Raw genomic sequence first — 23,913 nt, 5'->3', positions numbered from 1 at the left:
TCTGATAATGGCTAATCAATCTAATTCAACCCATACTCCTAGCAACGTTGTTGTTGTTGTTTATTAACTACCAATTAAAATTCTTGAAAATTCTTCAAAAAAAAAAAAAAAAAAAATTGAAATCATCACTATATAAATGATCACGATTGAAATTAGTACCAGTGGAAAAAATCATTGAACTTCTTCTCCTTTTCCATCATCACCATCATCACCATCATCATCATCGATAATAATAATGATCATCGAATACTACAAGATTATCCATATGAACCAAGTGTTAAAAAAGGATTCAAGAATTAACATATTAAACGCTATAGGCTATTTCAACAACAACAACAACAATAGTGCTAAAAGTCTGGAATGAACAAAAAAAAAAACTCAACTAAATCCTATCATTATGTAATAATTATAGTATATACCCAAAGAAATTAATCAAAACACACGCATACACACACACAGAAACGATAAACTGGAAGAAAAAATCATTCATTTCATTTCATTGTTGTTTGATTATCAATGACAAACAAACAAACAAACAAAAACAAAATTTTTTTTCATTTTCTCATCCATTAATAATAATAATAATGTCATGGATGAATAAACTCATCATCATCATCATCATCATGACCATTTCGATTGGGGCCATTTTTTTTTTTTTTTGATGGCCTTGAGGTCTACATTTATCTATCTAACTAATGCTAATTGTGGTGGAGATTCTATCCAAAAACGAAACAAGAAAAAAAGGAGGGGTGTTTACACACACATACATATATATAACCTGAATGTTTTTTGTTTTTTTTTTTGGTTTTTGGTTTGATTTCGTTATTTTGAACTTTGTTCTACAACGTTGTTGTTGTTGTTGTTGTTGTTGTGTCTCAACTGTGTTTTCTTTTTTTCTGAGAAAAAAAAACCACCACACACACACACACACACACAGATATTCAGAAAAAAATGCCTTTTGACCTGTGTGTGTGTGTGTAAGTGCCTCAAAAGCCGGTCAACAACAAAATGTCTAAATTAGATCTACCTTTGCTGATGTTGACTTTTGACATCAGGATGACATACACACACACACACACATGTGTGTTACAAATGACTTTTCTTCTCTCTTTCTCTCAACTTCATAAATAGATTTTTTTTTGTTGAATTTTTAATTCCAATGAAAAAACAAAATCTTTCCATGTTTTTTTCTGCTTTGATTAGTGAGATTTAGACCATTGAGGAGTGACAAGATTTCTTTTTTTGTTTTGTTTTTTTCAAAAAAAAAACAAAAAATAAAAAAAGAAAACAACATGCACAAGATAAAATGAAATGAATCAATCAATCATCGATTATTCATTGAAAAGAAAAAAAACAAATAGTTCATTTATAGGTTTCAAATTCAGCTATATGAATTGGTTATAATCAATCGATTATAAAAAATTGTCTTTCAAATTGTGAATGTGCGCACAAAATCATTTTCATTATTTGAAACCAAAAAAAATTTTTTTTTTTTGATTTCGTTTCATTTTATTTCAATTCTGACACTTTCTATCCACATCAAACCAAATCAAACCCAACCAAGCCAAACCAAATCAAACCAAAAACACAAAAAAAAAAGGAAAATTGATTCAATGATGAAGACGAAAAAAAAAATATCAAATGTTGCCTTTTTTTTTCTCTGTTTCTCAGAATGGTTGCCGCCGACATTCAATTTTTTGTAAGTAGTAACAACAACAACAACAACAACAACAATTGAATGAAATAAAAATCAACCATTGCTGATCATCATCATCATCATCATCAAAGACAAAAGCGGAAAAAAAATTTATTATAAACAATATGTCATTTTCAAACACACACACACACTCGCACACCAAATACGTTTGGAATTTTTTTTTTTGCTTCGCTTTATCATCGTCGGATGAATTTCATTTCTGGTGAGAAGCTATCATAGCATATCATACCATAGAGAACCAACCAACCAACCAACCAACCAGCCAGCCAGCCAGTCAACCAAAAACAGTATCTTTTCTAAGCATCATCGATTGTTTATAACTGAAACAAAAAAAAAAAATAAAGAACCGAACCGGGAATCTTATAAACGAATAATAATAAGAATTGCCGACAAAAGTCAAGGCGAAAAAAATCTGGTGCTGCTTATATTCTCTCGATGTGTGTGTGTGTGTGTGTGTGTATACATTTCGATCAAGATTCGATCCGAGAGTCTTTTTTTGAAAACCAAAAACCAAAAACAAAAAAATCCTAGATTCGGTGTCTTTTTTTTTGGTGTGTATCGATACACATGATGGTCATAATCATCAGAATAATATCAATAATGATGATGGGAAAAACATACACACTCACACACACACACACAAACACAAGAATAATGTTTTGGCATATTTTGATGAAAATATTTTTGCGTTTTGAAGGAAGAAAAAAAATGTGCAAAAATATTGAATTCAACAACATCACATACAAAATACACAAATCATAAACCATTGTTTGTTTGTTTGTTTGTTTGTTGTCATCGTATACATTCATGAATTTTAAAAATTCATATAAATCATACACATTCGCACAAACACACACACACACACAGAATATATACCAACTACAGATTTTAAAAATTGTACGAAGAAGAAGAATTTCAATTTTGTATGGCCGAAAATTTCATCATTTGGTTATTCCTAAAAACAAAGCAAGAAGGAGAGAGAGACAGAGAGAGAAATTACATAATCAATTATGGTATGGAATCTATGAGAACCACAAAAAAATGGAAAAATGTTTCCCAGATACTCAGCAACCTCAACACACACACACACACAGTATGATGAAATTTGAATTTTTTTTCTTCATTTTTTTCGTTCGTTCATTTCGGGTAGATAAAATTTCCGTATGGATGAAAAATTGTTAATTTGCATTTTTTTCTGGAAACAAACAAAAATAAAATACAAACCGAAAAAAAAAATGGTAACCAAGTCGAGATTAACAACAGATGTGGATGATGTTAGAAGATACAAAAAAAAAAAAAAAAATCATCATTGCACAGATATTTTATATTGCGGTGACATCGAAATATTTTCAAGCAACACAGTTCATTTGAAAAACAAAATCAACAAAAAAAAATTCATTATGAATATTGCACGTGTTTATAAAGATGTCAATGTGAATCAATAAAAATAAAATAAAAAATCACGTGTTCACTCTCTTTTGCTTTCACCATAGTGTATCCAGGTGGTTGTAGAATTAGATGAACCACGAAGTGGTTAAAATTATTATCATCAATGACAATGGTTTGAATTGTATCTACATATGTAAATAAATTCAAACCAGACAAGCACAAAAAAAAAAATAAAATGTAAAATCAAAATAAAGTGGAATTTTATAACAAACTAACAAACATGCGGAACAAAAAAAAAAGACACATAAAGATCAAATTCACATAATGATGATGATCATGATCATGATCATAAAAGTCATCGTAAATTTTAAAAGTTTTTTTTTATTTTAAACACTTGAAATTTTTTTTTTTTTTATTTTTATAGTGAATCAATGGCAAAAATCTTGAAGTTATTCATAGGAAACACTGACAAACACTGAAAAATGAATTGAACATTGAAACTTTTTATTTTTATTTTTATTTTTCAAGTAGTAATCGGCTTTATTAATTGATCATCATCATTATCATCACCATCATCATCGGCATCGTCATCATCATCATCATCATCATCATCACAATTATCATTATCAATCATATTCATTCAAATAAATATGATGTTGTGATGAGATATAATTCATTGTGTTGGTTTTTTTTTAAAAATATTTTGACACAAACAAACAAATGTTCTGGAATGAAGTGGATGAATCGAATGATGAAATTAAAAGCAGAAATAAATACAAACACACACAAAACACACATAGACCAATATAGACAGTGAAAAGTAGAGATCATAACAATAACAATAATAATAAAAAATCATCGCTATATTCATTGATCGTTCACAAACACACACTTACACGCAGATACACACACATAATTTTTGATGATGATTATGATGAGAAAATCAAATTCAAATTGATTGTTGCCGGTAAAATTCTGAATTTTCATTCAGAATTTTTATGTGTGAGACAAAAAAAAAAACATTGGCCAAACATTGGAATGTATACATCTTTATTATTTGGTGAAAAATTGGAATGATGAAAAAATAAATATGACTTTGGTTGTTTGTTTTTTTTTGTTTGATCATTCATGATTGAAACATCATCATTTTGTTGGTTGTGTTTCAAGATTTAAAAAATTTTCAGATATTTTATCATCAAACACACATCATTCCTGGATCATTTGCCACTACTATATTTTTACTCTCAACATATGGAATAATTGCTGTTTTAACCATTAATTTTTTTTTTTTGAAGAATTATTTCAGATCGTAGTTTTTTTTTCATTCATTCATTCATTCATTCGTGATTGGTTGAATGCTGACATATTGGTGGCGGGTTTCAAATGTTTGTGTGTGTATGTGTGTATATCATGTGTATGATGGTCGCGATGGTTGGTTGGTGGTGGTGGTGGCGGTGGTGGTGTTGATAATATTCAAGTTTCAACTATCAGTATACACATACATAGATATAGATAGTGTATAAGTTTGTGTATTATATATATATACGAATATTTTTTTTTCATTTATATATCATCATCACAGACATATATATTGTGTTTGTAATATGGATGGTATTATAAAATCAACAACATCAACATGAAATATCAAAAATTGATGATGATGTGATGACTCTTTCTATTTCTCCCTCTCTCTCTATCTTTCTGATTTCTGTCTGTTTGGTCATACACACACACACACACACGCTCCAAACCAAAAACCAAAAAAAAAAACTATCTCGATTTGCTCAGATTAACACTGTGAATACCAGAAAAAAAAAATACCATGACCACGATACAAAAAAAAACAACAACAAACAAACAAAAAACAAAAATGTGCTGCCAATAATGATGATGATGATGATCTTTTGCACTAAGACATACACACACACGCGAAGATATGCAAGATATTTATAATTTCAATATGAATAAAAATGCATAAAGTGACAAGAAAAAAAATAAGAAAAATTTCCATGTAGATAGAATGATAGAATGAAAGTATACATAAGATATTACATACACACGAACATACACGCACACAGACAGAGAAAACTTGAAATCTTTTTTTTTTCTTCCCCAGAAAAAAAAGAAAGAAAGAAATATATATATATAGACAGTATACATATATATATTTGAATAAATGGATAGATTTATGTATTGAGAGAAGCCAAAATAGAAAATGCCTTCATTATAATAACTATCAACCACTACCCGAATATATGATATACAATAACAATGATAATAATGATGATGATGATGATGATGGCGTCCAAATCCAATTCGTGAAAAGAATTTCATCATCATCATCATCATCATTACGATGATGATGATGATCGGGCCAAAAGGCGTAATAATGGGTGTAACCCTGTGATTGTAAAATGTGTAAAGCCGAAAACAAGACAACAAGGAGGTACTTTTCAAACTAAACTAAAACCAGAAAAAAATGAACATTAATCCAATGTGTTTGATCTGAGAAAAAAAAAACAAACCAAAACAACAACAACAACAACAACAAAAACAACAGAAAAAAATCCAATTTCTTTTATAACATTGCTCATTACAAACAAAATGCAATGCCGCTACAACGATAATCATCATCATCATCATTCATTCATTCATTCATGATAAATTTTTCATTCAATAATTATAACAACAACAACAACAACAACAACAAAAAGGTATGCGCTATGTTTGGTACGATTGTGAATTTCAAATATTAAACATCAGTCCACATTCAATCATTATCATCATTATAAATCATCATCATCATCCATGATGAACAAAAAATATAGAAAGGAAAAAAAGTTAATTTTTCTCGTTGGAAACATCTTTTCTCTCTCTCTCTCACTGTCTCTCACTACCTGAAATAATTTTTTTCCATAAATTACAAAAATTGCAAGTTACAAATCATCATCATGTCGTCATTCATCAGATATAATAATGTTTGTTATTTTTGATCAAAATTAACTTAGCAATTTTGATTGTTTTGAGATTAAAAATGAGATTGAAATCATTATTTTTCACTGTAAAAAAAAATTAATTAGAAACTTATTGGTTACATTTGATCAAAAAAAAAAAAAAAAAAATGAAGAATTTTTAAAGAAAAAAAAACCACCATTGATTAAAAACAAAAAAAAAAATTAAAACGCAAAAGCCAGTTTCTACCTGTAGAAAGAAAAAAATTTTTCTCAATCCAATCAAGTTTTTTTTTTCTTCGTTTGTTTTCAATGATTTTTTTCCGTTTAATTTTCTCACCAGAAAAAAAAGGAAAAAAATTTTTTGTTTCTCACTCGACAGAAATCAATTATCATCAATGATTACATGATAATGATGATGCATATAGGAATGAAAACGAGTTGATGATTGTAAATGACAAAAAAAAAAAAAAAAAAACAAACAACCAACAACAACGAAAAAAAAATAAAGTATTCACAACATTCAATGACAATGTGAATGAATGGATGATATATATATAGGTTGAATACGGTATTTTGTATGGAAATCGGTAATTCTAGATTGTCGATAATGATTTATAAATAATTAGAATAATTTGATATGTTTAAATTTTGGTTATCATCATCATATTTGATTACGATGATGATGATGGTAAAGCTTAGAAAAATCTTAAGCACACAGAAAAAATGATGTGATACGATGATAATGTGTGCGTGTGTGTGTGTGTGTGTGTGTTTGTACTATATAAAAATGAAAATTGATTGGTGATTGATCAATTCAAATCAGTCAATGGCACTGAGGGAAAAAAAGAAATAAAATATTTATATATCGACAACCAATCGTCACACACTGTGAAAATGACCGAAAAAATAATTTTAAAAAACAAATTAAAAAATTTAATTGAATTACAAACAAAGTTCAAACCTCATTCATTGCATGTGTAAGTGTGTTTGTTTGTTGAAAAATTTTTTTATAATTTACAAAATTTAACTTTTGTATTTCCATCATCATTATTATCTCCAAATGTTTGTATATGCGTGTGTACATGTACGTGTGTGTGTGTATGTTATCAGAAAAGTCCATCTTCTCGACCGAAAAAAAAGCCTAAAAAATATAGCCTGATAACATAAACGTGTGTGTGTGTGTGTGCGCGTTTGTTGATGTGTGCAAGAATTACGAAAAATAAAAAAAAATTACCTATGACCTCTACTACAAAAATGATGATGATGATGATGATGATGATGATTTTTTGTGATATTCTTCTAGCCATTCGAATATCTATTTTTTTTTGGCAGTAAGTGGTTTTTGTTTTTTTATTTTTACAATTTTTTTTTTGGATAAAAAATACGTGCGCAGGAGCACATACAACAACAACAACACTAGTGGATAGAACAAAAAAAAACGTGTTTAATCCATGGCCAATGTCTTTGTTATTGTTATTGCTGTTGCTGCTGCTGTTGCTGCTTCTTTCACACATGGTGAAATAGTGAATAGACACGCCTTATACAACAACTACAATTCAGTAAAATAGTAAAACGAAAAAAAAACAAAATTGTGGAAAAACGAAATAAATTCACAAAAAAAAATAAACCTCCTTGCCATTCATATTCCATGAATTTAGAATCGTATAGAATCCGGGGTTTTATTTTTTTTTGCATTTTTTAGATATTCGCGCTTTTTACATTGAAACAAACAAACATGAATAGGATTGGTAAAGAATTTTTTTTTCTTTTGACAAGAATTTAAATGAAGAAATATGATTCGATGATCGAAATTTAGCCACAAAACAAATTCAACAAAGAAAAAAATTAATGAAAAAAAACCTAAATGGACACCAGTGGGTGTAATTTGGATTTTTCATTTCGAGAATTGAATATCCAATGTTGTTGTTGTTGTTGTATATTCAGTGGACAACCAAAGATGATGATGATGATGGTCAGCAACATGGACAATAAAAGCTCGTTTTTGTTTTTCTTTAAGGTTTTTTTCCACTTTGAATTAGTGAATAACAGATACCAAAAGTAGATGAATTACCGACCGATTATAATGATGATGATGATCGCTGGCTGATTGGTTGGATTTTTGGTTGGTTGGTTGGTTGGTTGGTTGGTTGGTTGGTTGGTCGGTTGATCACGGACGCCAAACAAAAAAAAAAGGCAACAGAAGAATATAAGCGGCAGCAATACGAAATAATGAACTTTTAATATGATTTATATGACACATACACACACACACACACACAAACACGGTTACGAGACTGGAATAAAATCCAACAAAAACAAAACAAAAATAGCAAAAAAAAACCAACAACAAAAAACTATTTGAGCGTGACTAGAGTTCATTGGTGTTCTACACTCATCATCATCATCATTCATTCATTCATTCATTTTATACAACTACAAATGTGGCGTGTATATGCCAACATGGTGGTGGTGGTGGGTGTATTTTATCCGGTACACGGGAATGATGATGATTGTGAAAAAAAAAATCTTTTCTTTTGGGCATTTTTTTTTTGTTCTTGGAATTTATTTTTTTTTTCATTTTTCAGCATCATATCAGTAAGCATGAAAGCAAAATAGATTGTGCACACGCAAACAATCTAATTTCTGAATTTTTTTTTTTACAACAACAAGCAACACAAATCAAAGATAGCAACGACTTCTAGTGTTTGTGAATGAAAATAAATTAAAAAAAAATGAATGAATGTGAAACAAAACAAAAAAAAAATTGTTATAAATAACCAAAATAGGGCGTATGATTGAAAACAGAATTATATATGAAAAAAATTCCACAATTGCCGCCATCTGTCGGTGGAAATTGATACAAAATGAATCTTTTTTTTCTTCACAAGAATTTATTATTTATATATGGAACTTGAGGAAAAAAAATTCACTTCCAACAACAACAACAACAACAACAACAAAGTCACGTTTATCATCATCATTCACACAACGACATCATAGTCACAGACAACTTATAACAGCAACAACAACAACAACAACACAACAGCAGCAGCGAAAAAAAGGAAAAAAAATTTTTATGGCCAAAAAAAAAATCCATAATTTTGATTTATTCCACACACACACACACACACACACCAAAGATTCCTGCTGCTGCTGCTGCTTTTTGGCCAGGCGTCATGAATCAAAGTGATCGTTTTTTTTTTCTTTTGTAAACGGATTTGGGAATTTTGCATTGCACACACACACACACACACACGTTATTATTATCATTATTATTATAAGAAGATCATTACAGGCGACACGTTTTTTTTTCTACATCATGGAAAAAAAATAATAGTAGTCTACCATACCCATTCTCTCTCTCTCTCTTTTTCTCTTGAATAGCATCGACCAAAAAAAAAAGAGAAAATCCAGAAAACGATCCAGGAACGGAAAAATTATTACCCTATATATATATGTGTGCGAGTGTACATCATACCATACCATACATTTAATGTATCAAAAAAAAGGCCAAAATAACAACAACAACAACAACAACAGAAGAATTGAGAGAATTGTAACTTCTATAATGGATATTTTCAAATCAGTTTGGTCGTGTGTGTGTGTGTGTGTGTGTGTGTGTGTTTATGTGTCCGGAATCTGCTACTGCCGCTGCTGTTACTCTGATCCGATCCATATATCATCACAATAGAGAATGACATTATTATTATTACAACAACGATGATGATATAGTATCAATGTCTGAATTTGAAAATTTTCACTACGCAAACAAATTGAAAGTAGAAAAATAAATTATCATTTTGATTCATTTTTTTTTTCATTCGTTCGTTTGTTTGTTTGATGTCATAGAATTTTGTTTCTTTTTACATTTGAGATAACGAATAGTAAACAGTTGAAATGTATGAAATACAAAAAAACGGAAATGAACAGAATATGTATGTATGTGGAAACTTATAATATCTTCAAGTGACTAACGTGTATTCGTGTTCTTATCACACATTAAAATGGATGGCCATATATTCTGTAAATCGGAAAATGGAATTGAATACATACATGTTCAATGGGAAATTTTGAAAATCAAAAAAAAAAGAACGAAACTTGAAAAGAATTACAATGTAAATTCTTGATCAGAATGGGCAGAAAGAAAAAACAAATGGCTATCAATTAATCTTTTCGTTATTTTTTTTTGTGAAAGTAAAAGTTTAATTTTTCTATTTATAAAAGACGATATTCTAAATGATAATTTCACCATGTTTTGTTATTCACAATAATTATATTTTTGTATATATGCGAATGGTACTGATGACGAATGAATATATGAATGATAAACAGCGACAGCAACAATAATAATTATCATCACCATCATCTTTCAGTAGATGATGATTATAATAGCCAAAAAAAATACATTCATTTAAAGAACATGATGATGGAGAGATTCTTTTCTTCTTTTTCTTATGATGTAAAGAATGCGAATCACATTCACATATTCAAAAAAAAAAATTAGGACAATTGAAATTCAATGTTTATCAGTTTAGATGATAATAATTATCAACGAAAACAACAACAACAACAACAATAACGACAACAACAACAACAACAAATGTTGGATGTGATACAATGTTTTGGCAATATATAATCATTAAAATTCAAACTTGGCCATCAAACCTTGGCGGGAAAAAAAATTCTTTACATTTCAAAGATAATTGGAATTATAATAATCATCATGTGTGTGTGTGTGAAGATTATCTAATCAAATTAATCATTCATTCATAATTATTATTGTCATTTTTTCTTCGTCAACGACACAAAAATGTCAACCACCACCACCACCTACCACCTACCACCATTGAGCGGCTTTTGCAAAAACAACAACAACAACAACAAGGACAAAATAAAATGAAATTGACAATTTTTTTTCTGGTTTGTTTGTTTGATCACAAACTGCGCATGTTTTTATTTTTATTTTTTTTTTTGGATTCTTTATTTCTGGACCTATAATGAATGATTTTGAAACTTAAACACACATACACACACTGAGAAATGTGATATTGCAAAATTTTTTTTCCATCAACCAAAAAAAAAAAAAAAATACCAAATGAATGATTTCAAATCCAATCATACATACACATCGTCAAGCATCGAAATAATAAATTCTTTCCAATATTCCAATATGGCCACATAATATATGAATGAGAGAGTGTGTGTATGATCACTGCTTTTCACTAGATTTTTCAGCTCAAATACTCGCTTGATTGAATATATATGTGATTTTTGGGTACAACGAACAAACAAACAAACAAACAAACTAGTTTCATTTTTTCACATTCACAATCACAATTTTATTTCATGGCTACAGCTGCTGTCGCTGTCGTTGCGTTGCTGCTGCTGCTGCTTCGCTACATTTATATATAGCTACTATATGTGAAATGATGAAAATGAAAAATAAAACGCGATGATTCACACACAAAGGTTAGTCGTCATCATCGTCATCATCATCATCATCATCAACATCGGTTAGTCTCGTCGTCATCATCGACATTGATTTTTTGCTGAACAAGCAAAGGAAAAAAGAAAGGAAAAGAAAGAAAAATTTTTTTCTATTTGAATTTCTATGAAAAAATTTTTCGAGCTAAAATTCTCCATTTTTACTGACTGATAAACAACATTGGACAACGTTGAACAACATTGAACAACAACAACAATGATTACATAACACAATTGTAATGGTGGAAAAAAAATCAATTCTCCCCGATTTTTCTTTCATTTTCTTTCGTCTTTCGTGTTTCATACACACACACACACACACAAACACATACACGCACAATGAAAATGAATGATGATGAATAAATGGACAGGAAAAATCATTGCATAACAACAACAACCAACCAAAAAAAAAAAAAAAAAACACAGCAGCCACAGTATCTCAGTCGTCAAAGATAAGCTGAAAGAGAAAAAAAAACAGATTGAGATAGCTCAAACTACTGTGAATTGCCATTTCTAAATTTTTTTTTCAGCCTGAAATGAACTTGATTCATCATTCAGTTTCATTTTCAGTTCATTGTACCATGCTCATTCAATTTGCATTCGATTCTGAATACACTCAACGAATGAAAGTCGAAAAAAAAATTTCAGTAAAGCCAAACACACGCTCGTTATATAATTCATTTTCATTTCATACATTCCAATTGGAAATTGTAAAAACGTTTTCAGTTTCAGTTTCCAAGTAAAGTATTACGAATGACCGATCGACCGACCAAACATTGTACGATCAGTCAAACTAGAAGAAAGAAAGAAGAAAAAAAAATTCAAGATTAGATAATGTCATTGTGTGTGTGTTGTTTGAATGAGAAATGTGAATACCCAAACTTGCAAAGATAGACAGAGAAAGCTGATATTTTTTTTTTTTTTTGGCAGGACAACAAAGTTTTTCTTTTTTTTTTTGGGCAAAAAACAAAACCACCACCCCCCTCCAAAAAAAAAAAAAAAATTGCGAATAATTCAGCCAGTGAGACACACACACACACAGACACAGTGTGACAAGGCCAACTTGAACACATTTTATTTAATACAAAAATTTACAATTGGCTATGCGCGTATACAAACAACTACTATAGCGCATAGTTTGTTTGTGTATCAATTTCAGTTGTTTTTATAGTGTCAAAAATGCAAAAAAAAAAAAAAACGACGACGATAATGAACATAGTGTGACATATACAAGTGAATGCGCGAGTTTAATGCCGAAAGGAACCATTTTTTTCCACCCGATTGAAAGAATACACCCGAAACCGAATGAAAGAAAAAACCGAATCCAATTTAAAGTGTCATTGGATGCCATCATCCTCGTCATCATCATCATCAAAATGAAAAGTGAAAAAAACTAAACTAAACCAAACTAAACATGCACCGAAACAAATTCAATTTTATTGTCCAATTTTTTTTTCTTCCTTATCATCTTTATTCGGCCATAATCCAATGGTTATCATCAACATAATCATCATCAGAATACACAATAAAATTCAATTCAATTTGATTATCTATGATTGTCAATTGTATTTGTTTTTCATCTGTGTGTTCATCATCATCATCGTGATCATCATGATGATCATGAAAGAAGAACAAAAAAAAAAAAAAAAAAAAACACAAAATGTTTTGATAACCCCAAAGAAATACAATAACCATTGATGATCATGATCATGATCATTAATAATAATGATGATCATGATGATGATGATGATGATGGAGATGAGTCAATTACAGACGCATTGTGCTATTTGTTTGTTTGTTTGTTTGATTTAAACACAAACGCACACACACACACATACACACATATGAAAATGTTCAATTTACACTGTGTTTGTCAAAAAAAAAAAAAAAAATTCAAATAAACGGTATTCATTTGATTTTCATAAAACTTCCGGAATTTTTTTTTTCATTTTGATATTATTTATTGATTGATTTCGAACAATTTCAAATAAATAAAACAACACAACAACAGTATCGAATTATCGATTAACAAAAAAAAAAAAAAAAAACAATATGCGGTAATTAAACCAAAGAAAAAAAACATTAATTACCATGTGTGTGTGTGTGTGTGTGTCATATTTCTCAGGAATATCAATCAAATAATGAGACAATAATAATAAGCGAGAATCATTATTAATTACCACACATACAATGTAACAAAATTGAAATTGTAAAAAAAAAATTAACGATAATCATAATAATAATAATAATGGATTGCGATATAATTAAAAAAAAAATTATAATGATCCATTATACGATATGATGATGATGATCATCATCATCATCATCATCATATTAGTTTTCAATCACATTAGTTATCATCGTTGATGATGTTGATTTAGATTACACATATATCGGTTTTTTGTTTTTTTTTGATGGTTTTTTGCTGCTGTTGCTGCTGCTGTTGTTCTGGTTGTTTGGATCATTATTCATTCGATATTAATTGTTATGTTTATGTTTTATGGTTATGGATTCATTGGAATAATGAAATGAAACTGCACAAAATCACAGAGCGAGAGCGAGAGAGAGAGAGAGAGAGTGAAAGAGAAATTGAAAATTATCATTAAAAACAACATTGTATCATTTGTTTTTCAATTTCTGGCTATTTTTATCTAATTTGAATCATTTTTTACTTGTTTTGCAATCATCATCATCATCATCACTAGAATCGTTGTTGATTGAATGTTGAATGAATCACTAAAACTTTACCATGTGGAACATTTTTTGTTTTCTTGCTAGAATGTAATGATAACTGATTATTCAACCTCAAACAAAAAAACATTTTACCCTTCGGTCAAAAGGTTAAAGGCCATGGTGAACAGCCACCATTGGCCTTGGAATAATCATCAACATTATCTAAGATGACTGAAATTTATTGTGACCAAGAAAAAAAACTACAACAACAACAACAACAAACACCCAACACATTTTTTGACCAATACGCAATGGACATGAGTTTTTTTTTCCTTGAAAAAAAAAGCCAAAACTTCTTGTAACTGTAAAAAAATTGACGTGTATGAGTATGTGTGTGTGTGTGTGATATGATGCAATTTATGACAATATTCAAATTCAAAAAGGAGAAAATGTTGTTTGACATTTTATGACCGCTTAAAATTTTTTATTGCCCTCTTCCGAAGAAAAAAAATGGCCAACGAAAATAAAAAACAATATGGAAACGGATACTAAGTGTTACGCAGTTTTTTTTTGTTTATTCTCAAAGTTGTTGTTGTATCTTTTCAAACACCGGTCACAGTAAAAAAAAACAACACCGAAAAGAACCGTTGCATTCTTATGCTGAAAAATTCTCTTCGAATGAAGCCAAACGAACAAAAATAAAAAAAAATAAGCGAAAACTTTTATGGCCACCGCAACCACCACAATGCACATACACACACATTATCTAACCATTTTTTTGGTTGGATAAGATACGAAATTTATTTTATTTTTCTTTCTATTTTTCCAGACAAAAAAAAAACATTGGTCATAAAAAGCAACAGGGACCAACAATATTCAATTCGAATTAAATTTCAAAATTTTCTTTTATCTTCTACAGAAAAAAAAACTATCATCAAATCAAGAACAATTCAATCAGATCAATAAAAATTGACCACTTGTGTATGTGACACACCTGTAAACCGCATACACACAAACAACATACACACACAAAAACGGTAATCATTACGTAATAAATATCAATATATAAATGAGTAGCAAAATAGAAAAAAAAATCACATTAAATACAAAAAAAAAAAAAAACATACAAGGGTCAATTTGAACAAAACGAACGAACGAAGGGAAAAAAAATTAAATTTTCATTCATAGAAAAACATATACAGTATATATGATGATATGGTAATAATAGTAATAATAAACCCCACGCAATATACAACATTGAACAAGCAATAATCATATCCATAATCATAACCATAATCGTTAACAATAATAATAAACATTCACAAGACACCGAAATCTACAAGAATGTAAAGACCGGCACTATTCACTATTATCATCAACATTTATTTATTTATTTATATGTCACCACCATTTTTTTTTTGTTGATTGTTTTTTTTCTGCTTCTTCTTCTTCTTCACGAATTCTTTGAATGACGATTCTCAAGTGTGTGTGTGTACAAGTGTGTTTACAAAAGTGTTAATTTCATGTTGTTGTTGTTGTTTTTTTTTCAATGAAAAAAAAAATAAACTCGACACTACGTGTTATTCAAAGGTGGTACAGAATTTAACAAAAATAGAAAAAAAAACTTTCACCTGGGTTATATTTATTACTACTTACACACTTGCTACTTCATCACACATTTTATGATCATCATCAAATTAGCTATTAAGTTTGTATTACTTATTTACTTGTCTGATAATGATGATGATGATGATGATGAACAATTAAAATGGAATAAAAAATCATCAATTTCAACAACAACAACAACAACAACAAATGAACGAGCAACTTACCGGTAATTTTTTTTTTGTAGTTTTTGTTTATTGGAAAACGAAATTCAAATTCAACGAAATTCAAGTTCAATTCTGAGGATTAAAAAATTTACACACACACACACGAACATAATGTTGTTGCTGTTTTTTTTTTTTGATATGAAACATGAATAAATGTCATCCAAAAAATCATCGTGGTCATCACCATTACACTAATCATTATATTGGATATGAATGAAAATTGTATCATTCATGAATGAATATTCAGAAAAAAAAGAAAAAAAAATTCATACACACACACACACTATGTATGGATGACAACAAAAAAAAAATGTTTTAATGTATGTGTTTCATATATATATATTCTGTATGTGTGTGTGTGTGTGTGTGTGTATGTTTGAATATTTTCTTTTTAATGGTCGTTTTATCGTTGTTGTTGAAGATGTTGTTGTTGTTGTTGTTGTAGTTATACGGATTCGGCGTCGTATTTTTTTTTTTTTTTTGTTCTATTCACAATATCAGTTTCAGTTGTTGTGTATTTTAGTGGGCTGCTTTTTTTTTGTACAATGGCTATATATATGTTGTTGATGTTGATGATGATGATGATGATGATGATCAGAGATTGGATATTTCAAATTGGTCTGTAGTATACTAGATAAGGGGGACAAAGAAAAAAAAATTTCTCTTGGTTCCACATTCAATGGATCATACATACACACAGAAACACATTGGTATACGAAAACCCAAATGATTTGGATAAAGATCCAAATGTGTTTCCAGCACCACAACCACCATTAACAGTACATGGCCAATGATGAATGAGAAAAATAAAAGAAAAATTATGGTTCCAAAAACACACAGTAGAGAATGAGAACGACAACAACAACAACAAAGCCCAATATATCAATATATAGACGTGTTACGTACACACTTGCATTTGGATGAATATGCTGTGTGTGTGTATTTGTGAGTATTTGCAAATGTAACAATGTTTTGGAGTAATATTTTCAAGCTTCTGGAACACCAAAAAAAAAAAAAAAAAAATTACCAAATCACCAACATTGGGACTGAATAATGAAAAATTTTTGAATTCAAAATATAATGTGATTTATAACACACACACGCACATGTATATGATGCTATACTATAGTAACAATCATCATTGACAAACAGTAGCGAATATAGCAGCAGAAAAAAAAACAAAAATCAAACTGAATTGAAATGTTCATTTACTTACTTTATTTACTTTATTTTTTTTTGTTTCTCGGTTACATCTCAAGCAAAACGTACGTATTTTTTCTTCTTCACAATTTCATTCACATTTGTGTATGCTTGATGTTTGTTTGGCAGTTCTAAGACAAGTACACAAGTAACAAATCACACACACACACAGAGCGTGATACAATGATACAGCATTTGAAATGAATATTTATCAAAGAAATCCAACCCAAACGATGATGATGAGAAATGAAGAGAAAAAACGAAACGAAACGAACGAACAAACAAACGAAAAAAAAAGATGAAAGACGAATGAATCCATTTGAATGTAATATTTTCGTGACAATAATTTGTAGTTTCATCATCATCATCATCATCATTATAACAGTATGCATCATGTGATGTATGAAATTTTTTTTTATATTCAATGAAAAACGGAAATCGAGAAAAAGAATTGTGTAGAAGAAAAAACAGAAATCCAAGATATATTTATTCACGGATAATTCACGGACTTAAAAACTCAATTTTTTTTACATACAACACAAATAAAATGACAAAATTTTCACGCAAGATATATTATCGTTTTATTCAATACCAAAAAAAATTGATGATCTGGTTCAATAGATATCAGGTAAGATGGATGACACCACTGTGGTGGTGGTGGTGGTTCAGCCAGTTCATTAGTCACTGTGTGTGTGTGTGTGCGTGTGTTTGTATAACAAACGACAGTTCCAGGTTTATGATGGTGACATTATTATATTCACATTATTATAGTTTTATTTTCCATTCAAATTTGCAAAAAAAAAAGACAAAATCACACAAAGATCGACACATATTTAATGACAATTGAAATGGTAAATACAATTGTTGGAATTTTATGTTCTGTGAATGAATGATGATGATGATGATCATCATCATCATCATTTTTTTTTTTTTTGGTGATAATTTTTTTTTTCACTAGCCACGGTAGATATATATACAGGGTGAACAAACAAACAAATAAAGGTGAAGAACTCAAGTGGAAAATATTATATTGCCAATATTTACCAACAATTGGATCTCAAGAGTGTAGTCTGTGTGTGTGTGTGTGTGTGTGTTTATCAATCAGAATCAATCAATTATGCAGCCAATTTTTTTTATCTCGCCAGAATCTGTATCCAAAAGAAATATGAAAAAAGAGATATTTCAAAATGGCAAAAAAAATTGATGTCTCCATCAACAACTGGATTTTTATTTCCAATTTCTGCTAAATTAAGTTGTCTAAGAAAAATTCTTGTCAAAGTTTATCTTATTGATTAGCCACTGAAGATGAAGGCGTGAATAATTTTTTTTTTTCGAATTTCAAAGAAAAAAAACGTTTTCCAAATAATTTATTGACCAAACAAAACGACGACGACGACGACGACGAAGACGATGATGGTGATCTTTTTGTATTCTTTTTTATTTCACACAAGTTTAAATGTAAAAATTCAAATCAACATTGATCAATGAATGAATGGATAGACTATAGATTGTGGATTGTGTGGACTGTTTTTCATAGCATCCAGGGGAAAAAAACAAACCACATACAACCATTATCCACAATGGTTAAATGTACCAGAACGATATATATGAACAAAAACAACATATTTGATTGGCCAAACAAAAAAAAAAAAAATTCAGATCTAAATTTATCACATACACACACACACACACACACAGACGGATAAAGCAACAAACGAACAAACGATGACAACGAAATCTTTTGAAATCTAGACCGAAATCATAAATTATTTGGAACCAGCCAAGCTAAGACAAAAAAAAACGCTTGAAAATTTTTTTTTGGGGAAAAAAAAGACCAAACAAATACAACATCGAGAACTATAATAATTTAGGAAAAATCACAACATCTCAAGTGAAAAAAAAGACCAATATCCAATAGATTCCGACAATGTTGATTCAAAAAAAAAAGAAACAAATAATTCACTCTGTGGACAACAACAAATTTTTTTTCTCAAAATTGTTTGCTGTTGTTGTTGTTTGTTTGTTTGAGAAATCAATCGACAAAATCAAGACATAATTTTCTGTCAAAAATTTTTCACACACAGTGACAGAAAAAAAAGGCCGCCACCACAGGCTGGCATCGATGACAATCCCAAATTGACATCCAAAAGAGATATAGATCATTCGGTGTGTGTGTGTGAGTGTGACACATGCAGGTTTTATATAGGCTTTGAATTCAAAAATCCAACTAATCAGCCAATGAATCATCGATTCCATGGATCGAAACATAATCATCATTACCAATTTGTTTCTATACTCGAAAGGAAATGTATATTTTCAATGGAAAAAAATATGAAAACTTTACATGTTCACATTGGAACATTCAATAATTGTCTATATGAAACGAGAATGAAATGAAACAAAACAAAAATACCAAAAATACAAAGTTCTTATGGATGTTAATGTAAATGCATGGTCTATGAAAACGAAATCGCTAAAGTATTAGCTAGTTGGAAGGTTGGATGATCGGTCGGTCGTTTGGTCGGTCGGTTGGTCGATGTGAAAACTTGAACCAAAAAAAAAAAAAAAAAACGAAAAACGAAAACGAAAAAGAAAATTTATTACAAAAACTCGTCCATACAGCCATAAATATTCGTTGAGCTTTCACGGTTCTCTCTCTCTCTCTCTCTCTCCAAAAAAAAACCAAAGAAACTTTCTTTTTTTCTTTATGCAATGGTTTCAAAATATTCATTCTCTTGTGACTGTATGTGTGTGTGTGTGTGTGTGTATTTGCAAACCAGCCAGCCTGGCTAGCATTCTATTCCCTTTTGGACAAAACACACAACAACATCACCCACCACCAGTGTACGTTTTGGCCAGAAATACAACAACAACAACAACAACAAAAAAACGTCAAGATATAGACTATATCTCATTTCCTACACACAAGGTCCACATACACACACACACACACATATACGCTAGGATCGAGATTTTCGTTGCCATTTTCATGTTATATTTCTATTTTTTTTTCTCGTTTTTGTTTTGTTTCAGATATCCTAATCATGAATTATAACCCAAAAACAACAACAACAAGCAAACAACAACAACAACAACATCCGAAAAAAAAGTGCAAAACAAAACTTTTAGCAAACAAAATATGCAGCACAGTGAAAATTAATATAATGAAAAAAAAATGCCTAAAATAAACCCAGCTCAAACACACACACACACAGAATATTTTGGTGGCATAAAAAGATAAGACAAAAATAAATCCAAGGGACAAGTTATCAAACACTGAGAATTTTTTTTCCAGAAGCCAGAATAATTTCCGGTCATTATGTATGTGGACATTTGAAAATTATTGGAATTTTTCTGAAAAGTTGAATGAATGATGATGAGAAATAATGTGGTCAGATGAATGATAAAATATCATCATCATCATAGTTTGACCAAAAATTTATAAAATCGACAAAGTAAAGTAAAGTAAAGTAAAGTAAAGTCGGCATTCAAAGATGCTGAACATTGATTTGACCTAAACACCAGGCTAGACATGGTGACCAAAAAAAAAGTTTTTTTTCCACCACAATTCAAAATTATCATCGACAGATATATTTATAGACTCACAGAGTAAGAAATTACCTAATGGAAGAAGAATTTTCAAATCTTCAAAGCAAAACGAGCACAAACTACCACGATTTTAAAAGGTAAAACAACGAAATAAGATAAGAATATGTTTGTCTCCATCATCATCATCCATTATCAACACGATGATCTGTAGATTGATTTAGTCTGTTGATGTTTAATAATCATGATAAAAGAACACATCTCTTTAATCAATGCGATTGTGTAGCCTGAATGCATGCATTCTTTATTTTTTCAATTATGAATAAAAAGCAAAAGAATCTCTACCAAATAAAATAAAAAAAAGATCAAAGAAAAACGACCCTCTTGAAAACTTTTTTTTTTAATAATCACAGAACATGGTAAAGAAAAAAAAAGATCAAAAAATTCATTATTGCACTATATTCACTTCTTCTTCTTAAAAAATTTTTTCGTTTTTGGAATTTTTTTTTTCATTTATCATCATCATCATCATCAACAGACAACAGAAGATACATAGAATCAAATGGTCGGTCAATTTTAAGCTGCGATACACACGTACACACACAAACATAGAAAAATCATTTTAAAACTTCGGTGTGTTGATCAAATCTTTTTTTTTATGCTGATGTACGGAAAAAAATGTCAAACATATCTATCCTATACCAAAGACAAATAATGGCAAATCACACACACACACACACACACACACACACATATCGAAAAGTAATCGAAAAAAAGAGAAAAAAAAAATTTCATTTCTGATTTATTACACATGTGTGTGTGTGTGTGATCCATAGCTTATAGCTTATAAATTATAGTCTCTCACCATCACCATCACAGAGTATCATTGTAAAAAATAAGAAATTCAAACTCGTGTTGTGTGTGTGTGTGTGTGTGTGTGTGTGTGTATGTGATGCTGGTGTAAAAAAAATGGTTCATTCTGATGCTTCTGTTGTTGTTGATTAATGTTTCACACAAACACACACACACACAAACGGATACACTGATATTGAAAATAGAGACATTTGTTCAATATAAATGTATTGACCCGATATATGAATGGATGGAAATATATATCAGTGATGCTAATTCGTTTGATGTATGGAAACCAAGGAGAAAAAAAAACGTGTGACCAGCAACAAAAACATTTCCAATTCCATTTCCATTTGACAATCACAATCCAATCACACATACACATTCATCATTCAAATTCTCGAAATTATATATTATAATAAAATGAAATAAAACCGTAATTGTAAACGTCTCGTTTCAGGATATTCAAAAAAAAACCAGAAAGAGAAAGAGACCAGAAAAAAAATGTTTCAATGAATGAAAACATCCAAACCATTATAATGCACATACACACAAATAGGAAAAGTGTAGGGGCCATATAAATTTCATTTATATTCACGAAAATTGGTAGCTTTTTCGTTTCATTCTTTTTTTTTTTTTGATTGCATGTTACGCATATACCATACATTCATTCATTCAGTGAGCCAGTAAATTAGTTAGTTTTGTTGTTGTTGTTGGGTTGAATCCAACAAAAAAATAAAAATGTTTCGAGATGGATGGATTTTTCATTCAATTGAATTGAAGCAATATAAATATTGCCTGTATGTTTCGATTTGTATGTGTGTCGCATTGGTACATACACACACTGGCAATAGCAATTGGATACATGGCATTTATATATAGATTTAGATCCTTGTTCTCTAGACCCAATATACAATGATGATGATGATGATGATGATATAGAGTTCAAAATGATTGAACCATTTTGGTACCAGAAAAAAAAACGATCAATTCAAATACACACACACACACACACACATACTATTTGTTTGTTTGTTTCTGGATCAAAAACATGATTCATGCAACAAATTTTTTTTTTGTTTTCTATCTCTTGTCTCGACATTCAAAAGAAAAATGTCCATGTTGTATGTTCACATTCAATTGTTGTTGTTGTTGTTTTTTTTTCTCACAATAATAATAATAATAATAAATTCTGGAACAATACAGATGGCCTGATGGCTGTGCACCAGTTTAAAACAATCTGATTGGCTTAGAATTGGAAAATTGGCAGAGAAAACAAAAAAAAAAATAAGAAGAAATGTAAATCACATTCACACACACACACACACAAATACATGGAAAAAGATTGAAAAGAAAAATTGGCTCTCTAGTTTTCTTGTATATTGTATTTGAATGATTATTAACCAGAAATATACAATCAGGATTTATTTTCTTCTTTTTTTTTGCTCTCTACATATACCAAAATCCAATGCCAACATGATAATAACCGAAAAATTACAACTATAAAGACGGATAATATATATATTTGTGTGGCAGAATAAAAATTGTACAAATGTCCATGTTACAACAACAACGACAACAACAGCAATTTATATTTTTTTCATCACAAAAAAAGTAAAAAATTTCCTTGGAAATTACAAGCAAGAAGAAAAAATACCAATTTTCTTCGGAATTTTTTTTTTGTTTTGTTTATTATTTGTCAATATTCGAAAGCACGTTTTATCTTTGTTTGTTTTTTTTTGCTTAGGAATGATGACAACAAAGGATGAGATGTAGCAAAACAAAAAAAAAAAAAATGGAAAAAGAAAAAACTTTTCAGAAATAAAACAGTAGTAAAACATCATCTTTCATGTGTGTAAGTGTGTGTAAGTGTTTCATTCCAAAATATTCTGAATATGATAATTTTTTTATTATTTATTCACAATACATCTGCAACAACAACAACAACAACAGCCACATGCATAGACATTGATGATGATGATAATATATCCAAATAAATCCGGATTTGAAATTTAAATTCTTTCCAATAATATTCAATATAATAATAGAATATATAATTCTCGTACAATGATGATTCGTGACCAGTCATATAAATTGTTCACAATCAATCAGCCACTTTCTCTCTCACTCTCTCTCTCTCTATCTCGTACGTTGTTCAATCAATCAGTATGATTAAGATAGTGAGTTAGTCAGTAAGTCATTTATTTTATTCATCGAATGAATGAATCCAAGGAGAAAAAAAAGATACCATAAAGTTGTAATACAA

The 23,913-nt window shown here is 29.6% G+C and overlaps 1 protein-coding gene across 3 annotated transcripts in view; it reads right to left on the bottom strand.

The window, feature by feature from the left end:
• Positions 1–23,913, bottom strand: part of LOC124491313 (uncharacterized) — a 45,924-nt gene that overhangs the window by 10,288 nt on the left and 11,723 nt on the right. The window contains exon 1 of one of the 3 annotated variants that reach the window (XM_075734759.1): positions 2,942–3,279. The exons of the other annotated variants lie outside the window; for them this stretch is intronic. The gene's annotated coding sequence lies outside the window, so the exon portion shown is untranslated. Of the gene's footprint in view, positions 1–2,941; positions 3,280–23,913 lie in introns of those variants that run through there. 3 annotated transcript variants of the gene reach the window in all.

This window comes from Dermatophagoides farinae, chromosome 10, assembly GCF_024713945.1.
Source record: "Dermatophagoides farinae isolate YC_2012a chromosome 10, ASM2471394v1, whole genome shotgun sequence".
Lineage (NCBI taxonomy): Eukaryota > Metazoa > Arthropoda > Arachnida > Sarcoptiformes > Pyroglyphidae > Dermatophagoides > Dermatophagoides farinae.
The sequence above is the reverse complement of the archived record's forward strand: the minus strand, read 5'-3'. Positions and strand labels throughout refer to the sequence as shown.